The 24,782-nt window shown below is 49.9% G+C and overlaps 1 long non-coding RNA gene across 2 annotated transcripts; it reads left to right on the forward strand.

Moving 5' to 3' along the window:
- The first annotated feature begins 11,046 nt into the window (after nt 1–11,046).
- LOC123380530 lies at nt 11,047–24,631 on the forward strand. Of its 2 annotated transcripts, XR_006586437.1 has the most exons (5): nt 11,051–11,253; nt 19,859–20,065; nt 21,037–21,939; nt 22,318–22,439; nt 23,215–24,631. It is a non-coding gene; the product is annotated as an uncharacterized LOC123380530 (long non-coding RNA). The 2 variants fall into 2 exon arrangements; XR_006586436.1 differs by having other exon boundaries at nt 11,047–11,253; nt 21,037–22,439.
- Nucleotides 24,632–24,782: the final 151 nt, after the last annotated feature.

Raw genomic sequence — 24,782 nt, forward strand, 5'->3', positions numbered from 1 at the left:
AAATCCACTGTGAAAGGAAGGGTAAACATAGGTCGGGGGAGGGGGGTTGAGGGCAGGAACCTGCCAGCCTGGGACCTCCCCAGGGATCTGACCCCAAGCACACGGCAGGCGGGAGCCCAGGAAGGCCTGTGTGACTTCATGGCAGCCCTGGGGGCTGTGGGGTGATCCCAGAGCAGCAGGCTGTGTGCCTTCTGTACTTCCCTCTGCTTGAGGAGACGTGCCTGCCTCCCCAGACAACTTCCAACAGCCGAGGCCGCGACCTGCCCCGCAGCGTTATAAACTCTTACAGTGGATCCCTCTTTTTTTTTTTAAGTTTATTTATTTGGGAGAGTGAGAGAGAGCAAGGAAGGGACAAAGAGGGAGAGAGAGAGAGAGAGAGAGAGAGAGAGAGAGAGAGAGAGAGAACCCCAAGCAAGCTCTGTGCTGTCAGCATGGAGCCCAGCTCGGGGCTTGATCTCACGAACCATGAGATCATGACCTGAGCTGAAATCAAGAGTTGGACACTTACTGGACTGTGCCACCCAGGCGCCCCTAGTGGGATCCCTCTTGATTAAAATTTAGGAATAGGCTATGGGCTTGTAAATGTTACTGGGATGGTTAGCTTTATGTGTTAACCAGGCTAGGCCACGGTGCCCGGTTGTTTGGGCAAACACTAATGCGGGCGTTCTTGTAAAGATATTTTGTAGGTATTATTAACATTTATAATCAACCAACTTTAAGTCAGAGAGAACAAGTAATACCATGGGTGGGCCTCATCTAATCAGATGGAGACCTTAGAGCAAACACTGGAGTCTCTCAGAGAATAAGGAATTCTGCCTCGAGATGCAAACATCAACCTGCCTGCCTGTTGATGCAAACATCAACATCATCTCTAGCCTGCCTTCCTGCTGGTCTGCCCTACAGATTTTAGACTTGCCAGCTCCACAAAAATGCGAGCTAATTACTTGAAATAGATCCCTCTATTTCTATCTATTGATTGATCAATTGATCATCCATCCATCCATCCATCCATCCAATTGGTTCCATTTCTCTAGAAAACTCTGATTCATAAGATACATATTAAAAGTGTTTTTGTTTCTGTTTTTTTTTTAATTTTTTTTTTCAACGTTTATTTATTTTTGGGACAGAGAGAGACAGAGCATGAACGGTGGAGGAGCAGAGAGAGAGGGAGACACAGAATTGGAAACAGGCTCCAGGCTCTGAGCCATCAGCCCAGAGCCCGACGCGGGGCTCGAACTCACGGACCGCGAGACCGTGACCTGAGCTGAAGTCGGCCGCTTAACCGACTGCGCCACCCAGGCGCCCCTCTGTTTTTTTTTTTTTAGAGAGATTGAACGTGTGTGTGAGAGAGAGAAAGAATCCCGAGAGAGAGAGAGAGAATGAACTTTGAGATCGTGATCTGAGCCAAAGTCTGACGTTTAACCAACTGAACCACCCAGGCGCCCCTGAAAAGGTACGTATTTAAACGTAATGTAGGTATTGAAACAAGCGTGCCTGTATGTGTGTGATGTTCTGTTAAAGAAGGCACGCGGACCAGAGCTCATGTTCACTGAAGGCTGAATGAATACAGGAAGCAGACCTTGAACTGGGCTAAGCAGACCTTGAACTGGGCTAAGAGCCAGTCTCGCCTGCGGTCCCTGTCTTGGGAGCTCAAACGCTGTCTTATTTAATCAGAGGAACTCTGCCAGGGAAATTCGATTGTTCCCACTTTGCAGATGGGCAAACTGAGGCTTAGAGCAGTTAGGGACATGAAGAATCACACGGTTGGTGAGGGGGGTGCTGGGGGCCCATCCAGAGCTCCAGATCTTTCTGGAGCACGACGCAGGCCCCCGGGGGGAGGACAGGAGAGTGAGACAGGGATTCTAAGCTGGCCTGGAGGAGAGACCCTATACCTGGTGGCTGCCCCTCCAGAAGGGTCTTTGTCTCACCATCCTTGCCCACCACGCGGCCTGCTCCAGGACAGGGGTGGCCTGTGGCCATTTGGAGGGTAGCTGTACATGCGCCCGAGGGAGAAAGACAGGACCTGCATGCAACCAGGCACACAAGCACACACAGCAACTCAAGGGCCACGCAAGCCCATCCCACTGATCGGGCCTCTCACTATTTTGAAATGAATTAGCTACAATACTTCATCAGGTTAGAAGTATCCCCGGCCCCACTTACCCCCCAATTACCCATATTGAAAATCCCGGTTTCTAGATCCCACGCAGTAAATTCAACACGGGCTATACATATTCAAGAAATTCAAAAGCAACTTCTTTCGGAAAACACAGAATCACTTACTCCCTGAGAACAATCACTGTTTAATTTATTGTGAGTATCCGCTATGCCAGTTTATCTCGTAACAAAATACATCTTCCGCGTACTTTAAAATCCTTCTAGAAATGAAGAGTAAATGTAAGATTTCCCTGTAAGGGCAGGTATGAAATAATTCATAGCAGATGGATGCCCCGGGCATATTATCAAGTCCCGAGTGGTTTTTAATATTCTCTGTGTGGTTACGGAGGGTCTGTGATGGTCGCTGATTCATCTTACTCATCATTAATTTCGTGGTCTGTCTCCCATAGATCACGGGTCAAAAACTATGGCCCTTGACCGCTCTAGCCTTCTGTCTTTATAAGTAAAGTTTTACTGGGACACAGTCATGTCCGTTTGGCCCATATTGTTTCTGGCTGCTTTTGTGTTTTCACATTAGAGTTGACTCATTGTGACTGAGACGCTATGGCCCGCAAAGCCAAAAATATTTTCCGTCTTGCCGTTCAGATAAAGCTTGCCCAACCCTGCCACGGGCGGTCAGAGGGTTTGCCTTTTCCCTCTACTTTATCTTCCTCTTTCATCGTAATGACTCCAAACATCTCTTTTTATTTAATTTTCATAGAAAGCCCTCACTATTATTCTGAATGACTCATCCTAAGATAGTCTTAATATTATGCATCATATTTTAATATTTAATTAGCACATCTAAAACACAGTGTTCTCAGTTATATAAATATTGCTGGGTTTTGACTAGAGAAGAAAATTTACTTAAGGTGTCCGTTCTGGTAGGTTTCTGTGTTCAAAATATAGAGGCACAATGTTCAAGAACAAGCTGGAGGCAGGCTTCCAAGCATAGCACACACGCCAGACAGCGTATAAAACGCGGGGCAAACAGGAGGGCAAAAGAAAACTGGAGCCCGGCTTCTTTCTGGTGACTTCTCAATTGGGCTTAAACGAGGAACATTGTACTTAAAATGCACGGGCTGTTTTGTCAGCGGTCTTCTTATACTCCCCGAACAGGCAATATGATGGCAAGAATCTGCATTTTATTCCCGGGGGACTTTCATTTTTGGTCATGATGAATAGAAACGTGTGCCGCATGAACATTTGTACTTTTCCTGAATGGTTCCCCTCGGGTGGGAGTGGGGGTTGTTTTCCGTTGCTTTATATCAATTTAAGGTATCGATTTGTTCTTTTCAAAAAATTGAAACAAGATAAAAAAAAGTTGCTTAGGTATTTTCTTTTGTGCCTAAAAGCGTCTGTCTTAGTGACCACTGACAAATGAAAACACCATCTGACCTTTGAAATAAAATCCTCGCAGCCGGAGATCTGGTGGTAGGAACCCACCGGAATGTTGCAAAGGTGGTGGGACTGCCGAGCGGGAGCTGGCAGGGCTGTGCACCTGCTGCCTCCGCCCTCCAGCCCGCAGACTCTCCAGTCCCCCGGCACTGCTCCCCCGGGGCTGGGTGCTCCAGGAGGGCTCTACGCAGGACACGAAGGCCCTGAGATCCGTCACCGGATGGAAGCTTCCGAGATTCGTTCTCCCCGACTTCTGCGACACCTTGTGCCCTCCCGGCCCTGTCCGCAGTCTACTCCCCAGTAATGGATGTGCTGCAGCTGGCGTGGGGGCCCGGATGCTGTGGAGCTCTCCCCGCTGTCTCGGCACCTGTCTGTGCTGGCCTCCTGACCCCTCCCCATCACACACACACACACACACACACACACACGTCATGTTCACATATGTGGACACACACATATGGGGTCAACCCTCATTACTCATGGATTCCATATCCATGAATTCACCTACTTGCTAACGTTGATAGTCCCTCCCCGCCAACCACCTGCAGCACTGCCGCGGCCATTCACGGACATGCATAGAGCGAGGATAAAAAGAATCACCCAACGTGCACGTTTCCTGCCGAGAGAGAACAGGGCAGCACTCTGCCTTCTTGGTCTCCCTGCCCCCAACTGCACACTGTAAACAAGAGTCCTTTAGGTGGCGTATGTAGGACCCCGTTTTCCTCACCTTGGGGCCTTTTGTGGATTTCCCCATGTAAAGTGGCCCCGGCACATGCTGCCGCGCCGTCTAGTGACCCTAAGGGCAAGGGGGCTGTGATGCACCTCACGGAGGAGATCTGCGCGTCCGATAACCCGGGTGCACGCATATGCTGGTGTACTATTGACAGTGAATCCAACGTGAAATGATCAATTATATGTATCAGGTAAGGCGTCTTCAATAATTCATTAATTAATCAATGATGAAACAAAATATTGTATTGATTGGTCGGTGAGAATGTCATGACGGGAGGCTCACGGGACGCTAACCCTGCACCTTCTCAAGGAGCGGTGGCTCGGGATTTGCCAACTTGACACGTGGGGCAGCTTCGCAGGCATAAGGAAAGGGGGTGGCGGGAACCGGCCGTATCTAATGTCGCAGAAATACGACGCGCAGCATGGCCTAGGTGTCGTCAGCTGTGGTAGCCGTTCTCCCACGATAACTGAGGCCGCTGCACAGCACCCCTGCTCACCTGAATCCCCAACCTCAATCCTCAGAGCCCAAAATGAAGAAGCTTACACATGTCTCCTTTTGTCTCGATTTTTTGTTTGTCCCAATTTGTCCCCGAAGTGCAGGCACCTGTCAGGTCTCCAGCGCTTGTGTAATTGTGTTTTTACAATTTACAAGTGTCTCAAGGACATGGATTTTTGGGCCTGTGCAGTGTTTTTGAAACGTTTGAATTAGTCACATCTAAAAACTCCAGAGATTTCACATAAAATTCCGAGAGAATCATGCACGTACCTGCTCCTCCCGTCTCCTCGTTACCAGTCTCCCAATCCTTCGCCTTTTGAGTCTCCGCGCGACCACACAGATCAGCAGTCGTGCGTAAACGAGTGTAGATCTGTCCCGGTCGTTCTCGGTCCAGGCAAAGTGGACGAGTGGATGAACTGCTTCACGCCCCGCCTTTCGGGGAGCTCTCCCTCCAGCATGGTCTTCCTGGGACTTTCCTGACTGGAAAGTCAGTTGACATGCTTCAGTAGACCGCTTCCAGTCGGCTTCTCCGCGTCGTGCAGGACCATCCATAACGCACGCAGGACGGCCTCCCCCGGTCAACTGGAATACAGAGCTCCCCACGAGGAAAAGGAGGCAGCATAGCAGGGACAAGTGTCAGACCCTGAACCTCGTGATCATGCAACTCGCTGGGGCCTTCTGTACCTGCTGGAGGCCAGCTGCGTGGACGCCAACACCCGCCTGATGATGAATGTTGCCACACTCAGCCCAGCCGGCTGGGTCAGGTAGCACCTAGCCCGTAATGGAAAGTTCGGGTTTTGCCGGTAGAATACCGAATCTTGACCATCTCTCAACCGGAGATAGGCTCTTGTTTTGGCTGGAGACGGCCTCTTTTCCCAACTCACCTCGCCACTTTCCACGTCCAGGCTTACCCATGTCTCAGCTCCAAGGATAAATCTTGGCTGAACACAAAAAGGACTGCAGAAGCGCCTGTCCAATCTCTGAGACTGAGTCACCCTTGACATCTATTTGAGTCAGGACTCATGCCCCATCCACGTTCACGGGCAGCTGGGGTCCAAGTCTGAGGCCTTGACTGAATAACCTGTACGTGGTTTTGATGGCTAGAGGGTTCCACCTGCCCCTCTGTCCACCTTTGCTATCCTACCGGCCTTCCCACCCCTCCCCCCACCCACCTCTTGCCAGAGGCCTTTTTGACAGAATTCCTGAATACCTGCTCCGTTGTTCAATCTGATACCATGTCCTGCAATGTGTTTTTTAATTATTTCACTTTGTCATGGGCTTAGATGAACACAGAGAAGTTGCAAAGTGGTAGAGAGTACCTGCTACACCCTTCATGCAGTCATCACACCGGGAAATCAACACTAAATTGCAGGTCTCGTGACTTTTTTTTTAAAGTTTATTTATTTATTTTTAAGAGAGAGAGAGAGAGAGAGGGGGAGAGCATAAGCAGGGGAGAGGTGGGGGGAGGGGAGGGAGAATCCCAAGCAGGCTCTGCACTGACAGCAACGCTCGATCCCATGACCTTGGGGTCATGACCTGAGCCAAAACCAAGAACCAGACGCTTAACCAACTAAGCCACCCACGTGCCCGAGGATCTTGTGAAATTTTACCAGAGATGTCCTTTCATTGCCCAGGATTCCACATCAGGTCTAATTTGTTGTGTCCTTAGTCTCTTCCAGCCTGTGACAGATCCTCAGGCTGTCCTTGTCTTCGGTGACGTCCATCCTGGTCCCCTCCAGTGAACTCACCTCAGCATCTGTCCTCACTGCAGCAGAAAGATGTGCAGAAGCGTTTGTTGTTTCTTTAATTTTTTTTTCTTTTTTAATGTTATTTATTTTTGAGACAGAGAGAGAGAGACAGAGTGTGAGCGGGGGAGGGGCAGAGAAAGAGGGAGACACAGAACCCGAAGCAGGCTCCAGGCTCTGAGCTGTCAGCACAGAGCCCGATGTGGGACTCGAACCCACAAACCGCAAGATCACGACCTGAGCCAAAATGGGACGTGTAACCGACTGGAGCCACCCAGGCACCCCTGTTGTTTAAATAGCACAAGCCGACACAGGCTCGCATCATTTCTGCCCATCAGTTCTGGTCAGAACGAATCCTAGGTCATACCCACAGGCAGGAGAAAGAGCAATGTCATTTACTGGATCCCAGGAGGAAAATGAAGCAGCCTAATCAAGTGCTGGCCAGAATCGTCTCTGCCGCTGGACCCGTCGAGTCACCAAATTGCTTTCTTCTTCTTCTCACATAATAATACAACTTGCCCCCCTCTGCCCAAGGCGGAGAACGCGGACACCCATCCAGGATCTCTGAATGGATTCGGCCTCTCGGTGAAAAGCAGGAACAGCCCTGAGGTCCGGTCGCCTGTGACCTGAGAGATCACTGATCTGTCCCTGGCTTCCCTGATTTCCAATCAGCAGTGATGGATCGGGGCAGGGGACCTGCATGGGGGCCTCCCCCCTTGGAGAGAGGAAGTAGGGGCATCTCTCCCCAGCACTAGCCCAGAGACGTGCTTCAGTCCTGCAAGACGGGTGTGCCCAAGTTCCTCTGCTCGGGATGCCGGGCCCCCCATGGTCCCGGCCCCCGACTTCACCCTCTGGGGGGCTCCTCGGTGCTCCTTACTCTCTGCAGGGCCACATGGACTTCAGGTGGTGTCCTCCCCTTGTCCCCTTGTGGCAATACAGCTTTGGGAGCTCGCCTCCTGCTTACGAGAGGCTGGGGACTCAAAGATTGTTTTTGAGTCCCAAACAATTGAAGGATTTTTTCTTTTTCTTTTGGCCCAGATACACATGGTCTTCTTGGCGGTGTGATCATCTCAAAAACTTAGTGACTTCTGATCTGTTTGTATCAATACCACAACTCCACGTCCTTTCTTGGGTGTCCTTCTGGAATCGATTCCACTCCTCTGAATCTGTCCCTCAACACGACGGCAGCCTCTCAGAGGCCCCAGGGCTGAACGGGACATCCACAAGCTTACCCACACCTCTGCTCCGCGTCGCTTCATGTAGCTGAGACGGTTCACCGGCACTCAATCAGTTCAAACTATTCTTCCTTCCCATACTTACCATTTGGGGACTAGAAGCAGCTTACCTTTGGCAACCCTACACGGCCAAGGATTTCCGGACTCCATCTATTACCTGTCATTTTCTGCTTAAAAACAGCCAGTTACTTCCTGAGCTCATCTCTTTCTGGCATTGCCTCTCCAAACAGAGCCAACTTCCAGTTGAAAGAGATTTCCTATGTTCCATTTTCCAGTGACTCCTCCCAGGAGCCTACAGTGATGGGTCTGCCTTCCAAGTCCCTGCGGACAACCGTTTTGCCGTGTTTTGTCAACAGGTACCACAGATGTCCAGCCCTCCAGCTTGCCTAGGTCTTCCTCACCTCTTGCCCAATTGCTAAGAAAATGGCCACATCTTTTCGTTTTAGCAGCAACCCCCTGCAAGATACCAGTCTCCATGCTATTAAATAAATCGTGCTAGTTGCTGGAAACAGCCCCCAAATTGCAGAGGCACAGCAAAATAAATGTGCTTCCTGTCTTCCCCATGTCCTTTGAAGATTTTCCAGTGAGGGCACCTCCTTCGGACGACGTCTCAGTGATCCAGGCTCTTTCTGTCCTGGGGTGCTGCCATTTCCAAAAAGTGGCCCCGATTTTGCCACAGGAGAAGGAGGGAAAGGATCGGGTGTACGAGGCAGTTCATGGGGCCGGACGTATCAGACGTCACATCTACCTGCACTCCATCAGTCGGACTTAGTTGTACGGCCCCATCAGGTACACGGGGGCTGGTAAACGTCATCCTCTGGGGTGCCCAGGAAGGTAATTAAATGGTTGACAATAATTAGAATTCTTTCTGCTGCAAAGACCAATCTGAAGAGTCACCTGATTTCTCTGCAGAATCAGGCAGTTCCCCTCCACGTATGCTGTGTCTCGTACGTAACTTGCATCATGGCAACAAATTATTTTATTGTCTGTAGAGCCGCCGGGTAATGAGGGCCTTGGGGTTAGGAACTGTCCCGGACACGTCTCCTAGCCCGTGAGCCTGGTGCTCTGGCCGGGCCTGGCACACGCGGGTGCTGAGAGAGCGTTTGTCAAGAGAAGGTCGAGACGGGAGGGAGGCCAGGCTAGGAGTAAATATTGAGAGGCTATCCTCTGTGTAGAGCAGGATGGGTTTTCTCCATCAGGAAGGGGGAAATCAAGGGTCGTTATCAGACATATGTTCTAATAAAAATGAAAGTAACGTCCTTCTCTCTTTAATTTATTCAAGTGGGCAAACTGTTTCCCCTTCTCATTCTTGGCATTTACTTGGTCATTTTGCATTTCCCAGTGGATTAGTCTCCATCAATGAAAGCTCTCAGTACAGGCCATTATTTCTATTTCTTTGAATAGTATCTCTTCTCCTATATTAAATTGTTACATATAATAGAAAAAAAAAAGCCCAAAGATGTGGGCATCGGACATTCTCAGGACCCAAGTTGCCACTTAGTACCAGAGGGAGATGTGTGGGGAGTCTGTCCCCTGGAGATTTAGGACTGTGTCCCAAGACTTCTCTATCCAAAGGGCTCGAGATAGAAACCCTTTCTGGTCAGGCAGAACTGAGTCCAATCAACTGATTGAAATACGTGGACATGTGGGACAATAGCCCGTTTGTTTCCTATTAATCTAAGAAACAAAGGACTCCTGATGAGGTTGCGCAAAGGGATTCTGACCATCATCTGAAATGCCTCTGGGTCCTAAGCTGGGCTGTGCGAGTACGGAGAAGGAAGCTTCTCTGGGTCCCGGTCTGTCGTCCGGGGAGTCCATCACGAGCCGGGGATGTGCCAGGAGCTGAGGGGTGGTGGCTGAATTGGGGTACCACATCTCGGGGACGCCCTCAGAGGTGTGAACAGCACAGGTTTATGTTTCTCTAAACAGTAATATAGGAGGACGGAAGGGTCTGGTTCTGAAATAATCAGAACATTGCAACAATTTTCTGACAGATAGATGTGAAGTGTCTTGAGGAAGGGCACCTTTTTATTTTTTGTAACTTTCTTTTTTTTTAATTTTTTTTTTAATGTTTATTTATTTTTGAGAGAGAGAGACAGAGACAGAGCATGAGCAGGGGAGGGGCGGAGAGAGAGGGAGACACAGAATCCCAAGCAGGCTCCAGGCTCATGAGCTGTCAGCACAGAGCCCAACACGGCGCTCGAAACTCACCGACCCAGAGATCATGACCTGAGCCGAAGTCAGATGCTTAATCGACTGAGCCAGCCCGGCGCCCCAAGAAGGGCATCTTTTTATAACGTGCCCCAGAGTGCCACCTGAGATACAACCACGTGGGGCAGGCCCATCCCACCTTAGCTGTCCCTCCAGATGGTCTGGTTTGCAGAAGGGACCAGCCGTGCCAGTGGGTCCTGGGATCGACTCCTGGGAGGGCAGCCCCTGTTGGGAGTTCACACACCTGCCTGTGAGAAATCCGTCCAGCACAAGGGCTCTGTGAAGCGGCTCAGAGTCAAGTGTCCATTTTCCTGGCCGTCTTGAGCAGGAGGGCGCTGGAGCAGAGCCCCGTGAAAATCCGAGCCTCAGAAATTGGGTGGGAAGTGGGGTTCCCGTTTACCGTTCTTACTGTGCTCTCCCTGGACACAGATTCCCTTGTTAGTGACATCGTCCATTAGTGTGGCACATTTGTAACAGCTGGAGATATTAATAGTGTAGTGATAATTCAAATGGAGGAAAACACAAATAGCATTTAAACTTAATAACTAAAGTAGATTAAAATTTAAGCGATAAACTGGGGCGCCTGGGTGGCGCAGTCGGTTAAGCGTCCGACTTCAGCCAGGTCACGATCTCGTGGTCCGTGAGTTCGAGCCCCGCGTCAGGCTCTGGGCTGATGGCTCAGAGCCTGGAGCCTGTTTCCGATTCTGTGTCTCCCTCTCTCTCTCTGCCCCTCCCCCGTTCATGCTCTGGCTCTTTCTGTCCCAAAAATAAATAAACGTTGAAAAAAAAAATTAAAAAAAAATTTAAGCGATAAACCTAACTATAATGAAATAACATTATGATAACAATCCATTATTAGGAACCGAAGTCCGTGGTCTCCGTTAGCGTGCCTCCTTGGTGCTGTCCACCCTGTGGGTTTGGACAAATGCATAATGGAGTGTGTCCATCGTTACAGTATCATACAGAGTAGTTTCACTGTCCTAACAATCCTCCGGGCTCTGTCGCGTCATCCCTCTCCCCACCCCCAACCCCTGGCAGCCACTGGTCTTTTTATCGTCTCCGTGGTTCCGCCTCCTCCAGGATGTCATGTAGTTGGAGTCATACAGCATAAACTCTTTCCATATTGGCTTCTTTCACGCGGCAAATGGGTCAAGTTTCTTCCTTGCCTGTTTGTGGCTTCATAGCTCATTTCTTTTGATCTCTGTAAATATCACACTGTCTGGATGGACCAGTGTCTTTATCCACTCACCTATCAGAAGGCATCTAAACTTTGACAATTGTGAGTAAAGCTGCTAGAAGCGTTCGTGTGCGGGGTTTGGGGTGGATGTAAATGTTCAGCTCATTTCAACCAGGTGAGTTGACACGCTGGATCATTTGGTAAGAATGGGGTCAGTTCTGTCTTCCGAAGTGGGTGCCCCAAGTTGCATTCCCGTCAGTAATGTACGGGAGTTCCTTGTGCTCCACACCTGTCAGCATTTGGGGTTGTCAGGGTTTTGGATGTGGACTATTCTAATAGGCATGTAGTGGTACCTTGGGGTGGTTTTAATTTGATATTGAGTGTTTGTTCATATGCCTGTTACCCAGGTATTTTTTTTTTCTTCTTCTTCTTCTTCATGGGCCTAATGTAGATATTTCTTCTTGTAAGCAGAATAAATTGGCTTATCATTATGAGAGAAATATGTTTCTAGACTAATTGGGCCAAATCTTCTCTTAACACATCTTTCGAAAGTAATGGAGAGGGGCCCCTGGGTGGCTCAGTCAGTTACGCTTCTGACTCTTGATTATCAGTGTCAAGCTCTACTCTGAGGGTGGAGCCAGCTTGGGATTCTCCCTCTCTCTCTGCCCCTCCCCCACTCATACTCTTGCTCTCGTTCTCTCTCTCTCTCTCTCAAAATAAATAAGACCCCCTCCTTCGGGGGTCCCAGCTGGGAATGAAGTTTTCCCAGCCACGTGGAGCCTTTGAGAACAGATTTTGCTGCTTTGCCATGGAGCGAAAGCAACCAATCCAGACTGCTGACTACTTTGCAAAGAGTAAGACACTAAGAGATGTGAGGTATTTCCACAATCCTGCCTCTCACGTGTGTATGTTGGGCCAGGCCAGCTGGATTTGAAGAGAGAAAGAAAATCATCATCTCACTGACAGAACCAGCTTGCTTTTAATTCTGTCAAACTGAAGAAGTTCAGTGTCTGTGCTTGCTCCAGAAAATTCTCCCTAAGCCACTGCTTACTAGGACGGTAACACTGAGGACCACCGAGTCAGGTTCAGCGAGAGATGCACAGAGCGGTGGTTCTATCCTCATCACTGTGGGCAGACAGTATTAATATACAGACATCAGCAGGGATAGCAAACATCTACCCATAAGAATGTGATGGCCCAGGACACCAGGGGGGCTCAGTCGCTTAAGCGTCAGACTCTTGGTTTCGGCTCAGGTCATGATCTCACAGTTCGTGAGTTCAAGCTCCACGTTGGGCTCTGTGTGGTTGGGATTCTCTCTCCCTCTCTCCCTGCCCCTCCCCAACTCTCGTTCTCTGTCTCAATCTAAATAAATAAATTTTTAAAAATTAAAAAAAAAAAGAATATGATGGCCAGGACTTTCGGTGTCCAGTTTGACCATGACCCTTGAGCTGTTGCAATCTCCAGTTGGACGCTGTCTGCTCTCGGGTGCACCTCTGGAGGTGGGGCTGCATGACAGCTGGGTGACTGTGGGCCACGACACTTAACGGGACCCCGCAACAGTCAGCGGGCACGCAGCACTGGTCCTAGAGGCTTCGATGCTTTTTCTCCCTAAGCATTGGGAATTGATGAACGTTTCGCTTTCCGAAATGTCTCTTTAATTCATTGTTCCCGGGTATCCAGGCCAAACTCTTCCTAAACTCACCCACACTTGTGCAGCCTGACCACGAGCTTCCTACTGCTCGTTCCCGTCCTGGCCGCGCTCCGAGGAGCATCGCTCTGAGCAAGATGGGAAGTGACGTGTCTTGTAACATCATCTGGGGTTTGTGGTCTGGGCCAAGGCCCCTTCACTGACTGTGGTTTTCAGTCGGCTCTGAGCATCACACAAAGCCTTCCCACATATTCTCTCCAGCACACAGAGTTTTAACAATCTCGGTCATTCTTTCTTCTTCTTCTTTTTTTTTTTAATTGTTTAATGTTATTTATTTTTGAGAGACAGAGAGAGAAAGAGATGGAGTGTGATTGGAGGAGGGGCAGAGAGAGAGGGGGGGAGACACAGAGTCCAAAGCAGGCTCCAGGCTCTGAGCTGTCAGCACAGAGCCTGATGTGGGGCTCAAACCCACAAGCCGCGAGATCATGACCTGAGTCAAAGTCGGATGCTTAACCGACTGAGCCACCCAGGCGGCCCTTGGTCATTCTTTCTTAACCAGCTCTTCTGTAGATGCCGAAGAACCCATCCTTCCAGTGTAATCCATAAAGCCACCCGGTTTCCAGCATCTTCTTAAAGGAAGTGTAAAGTTGGAGAGGTCCCCTGGCAAAGGGCCACCGTGGACAAGGCTGTCCTCCTACCAGGAGGCCAGCATCTGCCATCTGGGGACATAAGCCTGCATCTGCCTTCCAGGGACATAAATTCCATGTTCCCTTCCCATTCAAGGCAGAAACAACGCTCATCACAGGACTAGCCGCACGAAAGGAGAAGACACCCAGTCCCTCCGAGACCCTCCCTCAACCATCTATGCTCCAGCCCAGGTCTTGTTTCCTGCTTAGTGGGAGAAAGAGGCCATCATTCTTCCAGAATGCAGGTGTCTAACCCCTCATGCTCCGCCCCACAGACAGACAACTGTCCGTTTGCCAGCAGATATCTAGACAGACCACTAAATGCGGAGAGATTTTTATATTGCCTATCGGATAGCTATTCATTTTAAGTAAAAACTGATTGCCTTAGTGGAACCAGGCATTGAAGAAATGACAACGTAATAGTTCACTTGTATCATCTTTGACAGAGATGTGGGTTTTTTAAATAAATGACAGGTGAGCATTCTGAAATATTATCGTTGGATTCCGTTAGTCAGCAGTGACAGAAATGTGACTTTCCGGCCCCATTGTCTTCAGGGACAGGGGAGAATGTCATTTAAAAAATAAAGCCCGGGAAAGCCGTCTCCTTCCAACAGTTTCCAAACTGGTTTCAGTCGATTGGTAGTGTTACTTAGACCCCATTCCTCCACGGTGAGGTCCTGAAAGTCCAGGGAAACTGGTTTGCTTACCTAGCAGTTCTGTTTTTCTCTTCCTACGCTTTGGGTGTTGAAATGACCCAAAGCAGCCAAAACAGTATGACCAGAGCGTTCTACTGCCAGCGGGGTTGGGACAGACAGACAGACCAAAGGCCATCAAGGTCTGTTCTTTGCAAGGGAGAACTGATATCTTGACACACGGATATTCGTCTCAGCCATTTTGAGTTTCCCGTCCCTGGACAATTGTGGTTTTCAAAAAAAGCAAACCCTTATGCTCGTGGGCGTTGTAATCGTATTAGTTGTCTATCGTGGCATAATGATGGCCCCACAAACGTAGAGGGGTCAAACCACACACATTCATGACCTCAGAGTATCTGAGGCTCGGGAGTCTAGGCACAGCTTAGCCGGGTCCTCCGCCCAGGGCCTCTCCAGGCTGTAGACAAGGTGTCAGTGGGGCTGGGGTCTCATCAGAGACTCGTCTGGGAAAGGATCTACTTCCAGGCCGGTGGCTGTGGGACTGAGGGCTTCTGTTTCCTGCTGGGAGTCTGCTGGCCGTGTGGCCTTCTCTGGGGGGCAGCTTCCAAAGTGACTTTGAAGAAGCCAGCTGAGGGGGGGGGCATCTCCTCACAAGATGGGTGTTACAGTCTTGTGTATCATAATCACATTGTGTAATTATAATCCTCCTGGCACCGCTGCATGAGGAGACGTAACGGTTAGTTCCCTGTTACCTTGACGAGGAGGACAGGGGTACCCAGATATTTGGTTCAGCTTGATTCTGGGCATGTCTGTGAAGTGTGTCTGGATGAGACAGTATTTGCTTTGATAGACTGAGCAAAGCAGGCGGTCCTCCCCAGTGCGGGGGGGCCTCATCCAGTCCCGCGGAGGCCTGTGCAGAACAAAAGACAGAGTGAGAATGTCTTTCTCTCTGCCTTTTTCGAGCTGGGACATTGGCCCCCATGCTGTTGGCATTCCTGGTTCTTAGGCCTTTGGATTCAAACTACTTGGAACCACACCCACCGCTGACTTTCCTGAGTCCCGGTCCGCGAGTGGCTGGTTGTCGGACTTCTCGGCCTTCATAATTGCGTAAGCCAATTCCATATACTAAGTTCTATACATATGATCCTAGTCGTCTGTGAACCTAGCCTAGCCTGGTCATATGAGCCTAGCAGGAGGGAGGGACCGCGGGACTGCTGTAGGTGCATCCTACAACCACACATCTTACAGACCTATTAAATACTGTACTTCTGCAGGGAGAAATGTCACTTTCAGAGCACGAGACAAGGAGGTGAAGGTGCTCACGGTCCTAAGAAGGAATCTAGCTGAGACCAAGAGGCAGACAGTATCCTTCTCCCGAATGGGTGATTTCAACAGCATATGGGTGCAGAGTCAGAGGCTCCATATTGGTATTCTCCAACAATGCAGACGTTATTTTTTTAGTATTTATTAAATACGTCCATGTGCCCAACAGTGTCTGAGAGCTTTCCAATGTTTTTTTTTTAAGTTTTTAATGTTTATTTATTTTTGAGAGAGAGAGAGAGAGAGAGAGAGAGAGAGAGAGAGAGAGCAGGGGAGGGGCAGAGAGAGAGAGAGGGAGACAGAATCCGAAGCAGGCTCCAGGCTCTGAGCTGTCAGCACAGAGGCTGACGCAGAGCTCGAACTCACGAACTGCGAGATCATGACCTGAGCTGAAGTCAGACACTCAACCGACTGAGCCCCCCAGGCGCCCCTTTCCAAGTGTTATTTTACATAATGCTCACGCCTGTGCCAGGTGGCCAGTGCTATTACCCTTTTTTGCAAACGAGGAAACGGAGGCACAGGATTTGGATGATTTGTTCAAGGTCACATGGGTAGGAGACTGTGGAGCCAGGGTTCAGCCCGGTGTTTTCAACTGCTCTGCGTGTCCTAAATGGTCTACACTAAGGTGGAGGTAGCCTGTGGCCCGGGGACACGTGTCCTCTAGTGAACAGGTTATCCATGCCCCTAAAACTCACACTCACGGGGCAGGTTGGGACATGATGGGAGGAAGAGGCCTGGCATCGGGGCCGGGAGAGAGGCAGCTGAGCCTCAGTGAGGTCCTACCAGTGCTAGAAGCTGGGACGCACAGTGCACCAGGTGGCCCGAGACACCTGGACACCGGGTGGTGCATTTAGTGTGCGGCCTCATGCTGCCTGCCTGGCACAGCGGGGGCAGCGACTCGTGGCCGGGGTGGGCTGGCCTGGCACCATCCCTTGTGACGAATTTGGTGAAAGTCTCCAAGGGGTGAGGCCTCAGACGGCCAGCACAGCTGGGTCCTCAAAGCAGCCACCACACGTCTCCAGAAAAGAAGCAAGATGTGACTTTTCCTCTTGTGAATTCTCCATCTATTGGCATCGTATCTGATGTCTTTTTTCCCCCAACTGTTCTAAACAGTTTCTGAACAATGGATTTCTGAACAAGGGATTCAAATCTAAGCTTTGTAAAATCTTGATTCAAAGGAGGTAGGGTTTTTTTATGTTTATTTTTGAGAGAGACAAAGACAGACACGGAGTACAGGTGGGGAGGGGCAGAGAGAGAGAGACAAAGAATCCAAAATAGGCTCCAGGCTCCAAGCTGACAGCACAGAGCCCAATGTGGGGATCGAACCCACAAACTGTGAGATCATGACCTGAGCCGGAAGTCAGACGCTTAACCACCCAGGCACCTTGACTCAAATGAGTTTTTTAGAGCTAAAGTGCTTTCCCTGACTCCCAGCAGCGACTGCAAATCTCAGAGCACAGGGTGCAAGTGTGCCTCGGGGGTGGGCTTGGTCCACAGGACCCCCTCCCGCTCCCCTCCAGGCTGGCTAGGGGAGGGCGAGGCTTCCCCTCAGGAGCTGGCCCCTGACGTGCAGCCTCTCCTGAACTTCCCTTCCTGTAATGTAGGGTCCTACCCACCAGGATCAGCGATTCTCGAGATGGAATCGTGGGACAGCGTCCCAGAACCCAGAGCAGTAGATGCCCCTGGATCCAGTCAGTATGGAAGGACCTAGAAGGGTTTGAGGAAGAATGCACCGGGATGAAGCCTGTGCTTGCTACAAGCAGGACACAGGGAAGTGTGTCCCCAGGAGGGCGACAGTGGGAGAGGGCTGGAGTGCACTGATCAGGGTTTGGCCATCACAATGGCCTGGGATGGACCGTAAGCCCCTCACTTGGCCTCGTGTTTATTTCTGTCACTTTTTCCTACCGGTCATTATTTTAGCTACTTACTAGTTTCTTGCGTTTCACGGCGCCTGGGCGGGGACTGCTTCAGCTGCCCATCCGTCGGAGCATCTCTGACGGCGCTTGGCACGTAGTCTGTGTTCAGTAAATAGTGCTGAGTGCAGTCCTGGCCCTGGAGAAGCGTCCCGCGAGGAGGACACGGGTCCAATGAGTCCCCTGCCTCGTTGCAGTTCAACTTTAACCAACACGGCCAGTGGGTGAAGTCCTCCCTAGATGGCAGCCCATGGCACGTCCCCAGAGAGCAGGTGACCGTGCCCAGTGGCCTTGCTGAGCGAGGAGGGAGGACGCGTGGTTTGGGTGAAAAGCAGGTAAAAGGTGGGAGGGCGGTCCCCGCCAGATGCTGCAAAGCCCGGTGGGGAGAAGCTTCGCCACGGAGCCCTCAGGGCACTGGAGGCAGATGCTGCTGGTGACTGGAAGATGGTGACAACCTTGGGATGTCCTCCAACCCCACCCCTTCCTGCCAGGCCAGTCCCTCCCTCCGCCCTGCAGCCCGTGCAACACCCCAACCACAAGGCTGATGAAAGAGCAGACCTAGGCCGGCTGACTAGCGACTGTGTCCCCAACGTGGCCGCAGAAAGAGGTTCCCGCTCAAACCTCACAACACGCCTCCTCCCCTTGAGTAACTTATGTTTTCTAAGAAAGCAGGCTACCGATTGATGCATTCTTCTGAAGCCTGAAGGGGGAGGAAGGGGAGCGTGAGAGGCGTGGAAAGTGTGAGTAGAAGAGGGAGGGCTTCTCTCAGGTAGGGGCCGGAGGCAGGAGCCCTCAACCCTGTCCAGGCTTAGAATGACCCGGGAGCATTTTACCCCTCCCCAAACCAATTCATCAGAGTCTCTGGGGATGGTGTTTGGTGCTAGGTATTTATACAGCACAGCAAGGCTGACAGCCAATGGTTCATAGGTGACCAGTGAGAAACGTTCTGTATACACTGAGGCCAAACATGTTAGAGATCCTCAGACACAGTGGTTCTTAAACTTCAGGTGCATCAGAATCTCCTGGAAGACTTGTTCAAACACAGGTTGCTGAGCCCCACCCCCAGAGTTTCTGATTCAGTAGGTCTGCGACCACCAGGCCCAACATTTGCATTTTTTAACAAGTTCCAGGTGACGCTGATAATTGCTGATCTGGGACCACATTTTGGCAGCCAATCGGCTGAGGCCACGACCCTTCCCCAGCCAATCGGCTGAGGCCATGATCCCTGTAAAACCTTTGTGCTTTTGAAACTCGTTCTCTCTCTCTCAGCGGTATCTCACCGCTGCATCGGTGCAGGTAGGGGATTGAGCTCGAGCTAGCTCGAATGAAGGCTCTTTGCTTTTGCATCGGACTCGGCTCCCTGGTGGTTTTTGGGGATCACGAGTTCTGGGCATAACAGCTGACGTCATGGAGAAGCTGGGTTGCAGAGGACAAGCAGGGGAACCTGCCTCCTCCAACCCCGGGGACACTGAAGTGTGGAAGGAGGGCCTCTCCAGACCTGGCCGGAAGCAGGGAGAGGGTCAGAACAGGTGGGAAAGGGCTTTTGCCTCTGCCCCAGCCCCAGGTGCTGCCACAGCAGAGTAATTTTGGCAGAGGAAGGCAGGTGTGGGGACACAGGAGCTCAGAGGGGCGTCCAGACTCGGGGGGGGAGGTGTCTCCAAAGGGAGCAGAGCAGTGGGCGGGGCTCTTGGATGCACCCACTTCCCAGAGGGAGGCCTGGGGGCCACCACGCTGACAAGTAAGGCTGGGACACAGGTCCCTGAGGAGAGGCTGCAGCCCCAGCAGCAGGGCCGTCTTCCTATGGAGCAGCCTCCTGCCCAGCCGGCCCTGGGGGACAGGGCGTGGGGCCCACGGTGGGGTGGCAGACCTGTGTTCCCACATGGGAACTGACAAGGCAGTGAGTCCTCCCCGGGGGGAGTGGAAGGCCGCAGGGCCAGGAACCACTGAATCATACTTAGTACAGCTTCTAAAGCCATTTCTTTGGTGATCTTGGACTTCATTGTAGCCCAAGGAAACTACAAATGTCATCCTTGGCAAAGCCAGTTGGGGTTGAGTGAGTGCTTTGAGAAGGAGGTCAAGTAACAGGACAGAGGCAGATGTAGGGCCTCAAACTGGCCTAGGGAGAGGCTTTAGCTTCTGGAAGTTGCTTCTGCCCCACAGGGCCCCCTGACGGGACACTCCCACAGCCACCCCCATAGGCATCCACGACTGTCATAGGTCTGAAGATACACAGGCAGTTGTGTGTGGCAGCAGACGTGAATGGCCTTTAGCCAGAGGCAGAGACCGGTACAGTGTTGCAGACGGTCCTCCTGAAAGCCACCAGCTCCCCGCGGGACGCTTCGGGACCCAGAGTCTCAGGCTTTGTTGCCGTGTCCCGGCTCTCCCTGAGGCGTGGAGCTATTCGACCTTGGCCTTCTCGTCCAGCTGAGAGGCAAAGTGGAAGTCGTTCTCTTCATTTAACAATTTTCTGAGCCCGGACCATCATTCCAGGTTCCCTACCGGGTCTTCTCGTGGTCGGTGGCGGACAGTGGGTGTAACCATGGAGGAGGCCGTGCAGTGCTTGCCTCGGATCCTTGGCGGCCGGCCTCCGGGGCACTGACCAGCTCGTGTGAAGGGAACACTCCGGGTGGTCTACTGCTTAGGATGGCCCCTAACACGCTCTTCAGGCAATAACTTGGGAAAATGCCAACGTTCGAGGTAAGTAGTTAGCGTAGAACCAACCACTCAATATCTGGACAATTTAGCATGTTGACAATCGACCTATTGGTTCTGCTGAATGTGTGTCTGACGGTCCATACACTCTCGTTACCGTCACATCTTCTGCAGATGCTGTGCTGTGTGTCAGAGGGTGACGGAGTGAGGGATTCTAAGGCACAGAGTGGAAACTAAGATAGGAAATTATTCAGGTCTCTTTCACTGTGATTGGGCAAAGGCCCATCTTTATGGGATGAGGCCACTTCTGGACTAGTTTTTTTTTCAATTTAAAAAAAGGCTTAAATTTTTGTTAATTAAAATTGATATTTTTAGTTAATAATATTTCCCTTTTTTTCTGGTCCAACCAGTGAAGGTTCACTTTGAGCAAACCTGTAGTTTTTAAACTATGTGATGTAAATGTAAAAATATTTAACGAAGTATTGTAACTTAGTATAGCATATATAACTATAGTATACACACAGAGTATAGTAGTATGACTTATAGTAGATACACAGCATACATATGCTATATCCATAGTATAGTTTCTTATAGTATATGCATAGCATATATATGCTATATTCATAGTATACTAGTGTCTTATGGTATATACATAGTATATCGATGCTATATCCATAGTACAGTAGTATAAATTAAGTTATGACTTTTGAGTGTTACTGGGAAAATGTTCATATTTTGGTAACTGGCATATTTAGAATAAACTTTTATAGATTTCAACTCTTAACATCTGAGAGCTCTATGTAAAGCCAGCTACTGTAAGAGCCTGTGAACTCTCGGGTTATGACTCATCAAACGTCTTCCCTGCTTGACCAGCTGCAAGTTTCTCGAAAGAGTGAAGTGGGACAAGGGTGTGGTAATGGTTCTTGTGTGCACATTGCATTCTTTACAATGTCAGGCCTTTGAAAGTGAAATTAGTTTTATTTATCCAAATTGAAATTTTACTCTCTTAAATACAGAACTCGATACAGAACTCTAAGTCTCGATGATGTTTTGCCTGTCGACTTGAGCTGGAATATCTGACCGTATTAGTCTACACTCAGCATGTGACAAACCATTTCCAAATCCTCTAACAACAGGCTTCTAATTCAGTATGCCACGGGATAAATACTCCAGATCTTTGACACTGAAGGAGAAAGCTTTCAGCAATTTTAAGTCCAGGGATGATGAATGTCAGAAATGTAATTTCTAAACTTGGTAGTGGTGCTTTTACTAAATTCAATTCACACCGTGAATGTCCTTCAAAGAACATGCAAAGAAAATGTTTTTTAATTCAATTGTTTATGACTAAAACCTAAGTTTCAACAGAAATTCAGCTAAACTTTGAAACTCAGAGTTAAAAGATTAAGAAAATGTTCTGCTCTTGTGTATGGATAGATGATGATGTTGTAGACCAATAGCGTTTGCCGTTTGTGACCAAATAGTGGTAAAAAGTAAGACCATGAATTACTGGGCTTTTGATTAGCATTAAAATTCTGAAAATTAAAAAAAAAAAGTGAGAGGGAGAGAGAATGAAAAAATGAAAGGAAGGGAAAGAGAAAGAGAGAAGAGGAAAGAAGGGAAGGAAATCGGAATTTGGAAGTTCCCTCGAGTGGCCTCACTCTCTCACGTCCCCCCGTGACGCAGGGTGACGGTTTGGGCGGCTGGGGCCCCTCGCCAGCACTTGGCCCCTTCATTTCAGCCCTTCTGCCACCTGTGTGGTACGTGGTAACGGTTTTAACTTGCATTTTTCTAGTGAGTAAAGAGGTTAAACATCGTTTCCGGTACTTCTCAGTCGCAGGTGTATCTTCTTTAGTGAAACGTCTGTTCGAATGTTACGCTCGTTTAGAAATACAGCCTTCAGCCGCCAGCTCCCAAATGGGGTTCGTATTCACCCCCTCCCACACTGTCTAGCTCCGATCCTCATTTTCTCTTATGGAGACTCCCTGCCCGTCTCCCAGCCACGGCCCCCGCCACCTGCACTGCGCCCCCGCCACGCTACCAGAGGAAGCGCGTCCACGCGTGGGGCTCACGTCCTCCCGTGCAGGCATCGCCAGAGGGTGCCGAGCGTCAGGGTCTTTCCATCGTCCTTCAGCCGCCACGTGGGCACCTTCTCGATCTGCTGCTCCCTGTCCGTTTCACCCTGGCGCCCATCCCCTACCCCTCTTCTCACTTTATTTTCACCGACATCAGCCTAAATGCAGCCCCGGGAAAGCCTCCTTGGAAGAGCAGGGGCTCTCCCACGCTTTCGGCCCCTACAGGTATGACTTCTGCCGAGACTGTTTCTCCTCGAGTCATATTGGAGCCACACTCTCTGAGCAGACTGGAGGTCCCTCTGCCCTCGTAATTTTCCATAACGCAAACATCCCGTTGTATTCTCATGGTACGTCTGTCTCCACACTAGACCGCAGGTCTCCTGAGGACAAAACTGCGTTCTGCCTTTGACCTCTGTCATCTGATGCGAGCCTGACCACAGTGGGCCACGTATCGGGTGACCTGCCCCTGTGCTACTCCCCTGGGTACCAGGGCTCGGGGGGATATAGTGTTGATCCTGTTAAACTGCCCCACCCAGTCTGCAGGATCTGTCATTGAACTGAACTCCCTATGTGACCCCCAGCCCCAGAATAACAACTGATGACAGGAAAGAACAGGGTAAGACTCTCGGTCCTAAGGACACAGTGGCAGCCACAGGTGCCTGCGTGGGGCACTCCAGGGCCCCACCCTGATTTACGACACATTTTCTCCCTTCCGATTTACATACTTTCCTCACAGTCTAGGCTCCACGGCCTTCTCTATATTCTTTTTATTTTCGTTAAGAAATAAACAATACATAAAACTACAAAGTATAACATAACCACCCAGTATAAATAGTAACATCCAAAAAACCAGATCTGATCTATTTGCTTCAGATTTCTCAAACAAGAAGAAATGCCCATCACAGAATGTGACAATCACCTAGATTCCCTCTTCAGTCCCCTCATCTTCAAGGACAACCACAGTCATGGGCCTAATGAGTCTCCAATCCATATTTTCATACTTTTACGACACTCGCTCTCTGCATGTGGTGTTGGTAGTGTTGCTTTGGGTTTCCTCACGACGGCAAACCCTGTATTATTCTCCAGTGAACTGTTCTCCCTCTTGCTTCCTTCCTTCACCAGAAAGGTCTTCGGTTCTGGTGAGCCCGCCCTGTCTCGAGGGTCACCTCGAAGCAAACCTCTGATGAGCTCTTGTGGAGAGAAGTGTCCGAAATCACCCAGGCCAAAGAAATGCTGGGAAGGGTGCTGTTCTGTGACACCCACCGGTCTCATGTCGGGTTCCCACACCATCTCGTGTTTCTTGCTTCTTGGCCTTTTGTGATTATTTTCTAGGATGGACTTGATTTCACCTTCTATCTCTTCTACCACATTTTTGTTCTCTCATTTCCGAGAGTCACTGTCCTCGGATAATTTTGCTTTCATGGCGTCCTGTTGTTAATGCGGGTATGATAAACTTATATTTTTAAAAACAGCTTCATTGAGGTGTAATGGACATTCAGTGAACCACATGTATTTATAAAGCGTATAACATGATGCATACAGATGTGAAACCGTCGCACAAGCAAGATAAGGAGCACCAACCCCGAATGTTTCCTCTGGTCCTTTTGTAAAGCCCCCAGCCGAGCCCCCGCCCGCAGGCAAACGCTTCCCATTCCTAATACAGCATGCGTTCTTTTTTTGTCTCGCCCCTTTCCGTCAGCATGGTGACGCTGAGACGTTATTTTCTTGCTACTGTTCATAGTTTCTTCCTCTCTTCCTGCACAGTAGTATTCCATCGTATGGATATACCACAAGACAGTTAGTCATTCACCTGCCTAAGGACAATTGGGTTGTTTCCAGTTTGGGGCTGTTGCAAATAAAGCTGCTATGATCATTCCCGTAAATGCCTCTGTATACATTCTACGCTTTCATTTCTCTTGGGCAGTTACCTAGGAGTGAAATATTTGGGTCATATAGCAAGTGTATGTCTAACTTTTAAACTGCCAGAGTGTTTTCACCATCTCACATTCCCACCAGCAGGTGTGTGTGAGTTTCAGAGTCTCTGCTTCCTCACCAAGCCTTCGTTGGTCGTTTTCTCCGATTTCAGTTATTCTAAGGGACGGGGAGTGTGGTGTGATTGGCGTTTCCCTAATGACTAGAGGTGGTAAGCGTCTTTGCACCTACTTACTGGCCTGCCGCCTGTATGTATTCTTTGATGAAGAGTCTGTTCAAATCTTTTGCCCGTGGTAAAGATTGTTCTGAAGTTTTTATTGTTGAAATTTGAGGGTTCTTTGTGGATTTGGATGCAGAACTCTTATCGGACACGCGATTTGTCAGTCACACCAGCAGTCCATTCCTGAACATTGCTGGGTCACATTCCAGGGCACCGCATCCCTCTGGCCACTCACCTGCAGAGGCCCAGCCTCCCCTGATGTTACAATTTGTTTCTAAAACATTTCCCTTTTGCTTCTGGAATGATGTTTTCTTCAGAGGCATTTGCTTTTCTTCCACGATGTAACCTTTTCTAAGTACCTGGCGATCCCTGACCTTCAGTGCACATTTCTGAAAAAGTTCCAGAAGAGCTGAGTGGGAGCCTGTGACTGAGGGGACCACGCCTCCTGGGGCTCTCCTGCAACACGAGGCAGAAGGTGGCCGGCTACTACACTGGTGGGTCCCTAAGAACCAAAATGTGAATTTATTTTTCTGGGATG

The sequence above is a fragment of the Felis catus genome, chromosome A1 (assembly GCF_018350175.1).
Source record: "Felis catus isolate Fca126 chromosome A1, F.catus_Fca126_mat1.0, whole genome shotgun sequence".
Taxonomy (NCBI): domain Eukaryota; kingdom Metazoa; phylum Chordata; class Mammalia; order Carnivora; family Felidae; genus Felis; species Felis catus.